The sequence below is a fragment of the Propithecus coquereli genome, unplaced genomic scaffold (assembly GCF_000956105.1).
Source record: "Propithecus coquereli isolate 6110/MARCELLA unplaced genomic scaffold, Pcoq_1.0 Scaffold16891, whole genome shotgun sequence".
Taxonomy (NCBI): domain Eukaryota; kingdom Metazoa; phylum Chordata; class Mammalia; order Primates; family Indriidae; genus Propithecus; species Propithecus coquereli.
In genome coordinates this window covers 1-716 of record NW_012141515.1, presented here as the reverse complement: position 1 = coordinate 716, position 716 = coordinate 1, and positions in this window count along the sequence as shown.

Here is a 716-nt window from a genome sequence, read left to right as displayed (position 1 = left end):
AAAAAAAAAATCTGTCCTTTCCACCACCACCTTAAATAAAAGCTAGCTGCTTCAGTACAACTCCCAAGTTAGTTTCAATTTTTCAAAAACTGGTTTTTCAAAGCTTTTCTATTTTGCATCATCATCCTCTGTTTATTCCAATATAACAATATACATCTCAGGAAACTTTTCTTCAGAGCCAAATATGTGGTATCAATTGCAGGATGATCTAGTTGATCCAAATATCACTATGGGCTAAATTTTAAATTATGCTTATATCTCATCAACTGCATAATTTTAATAAAATATTTTGAAATCACCCTGCATTAACACAGTATATTTGCTATTGTTACAGGTTTTAAAAAGCGATATATTACAGCATAAACTCATGTCTCAGTTACATAAATGGATAATGACATCTATTCTTCATGTAGTAAAATGAGTCATCAATCATATAATACTATAATCCAATACCTCAAATATTCCTGTTTTTAATTAATTCAGGAGTGGGTGCCTTTGAGAAGCCAGCAAGAGAGCACAGTGTACCCCATGGATTTCACTGATTTTTCAAACAAATCTACCACAGTCATAAAAATATCAAACAAAAGCTATAACGCTTTGTTTAGTTTTCATGGTAGCAAAATATTTAAATTGGAATTATTTTTTATTAGAAAGTCATAGTAAATGAATCCAAGGTTCCTGTATTTTATGTCGTCTTCTGTAAAATTACATTTAAA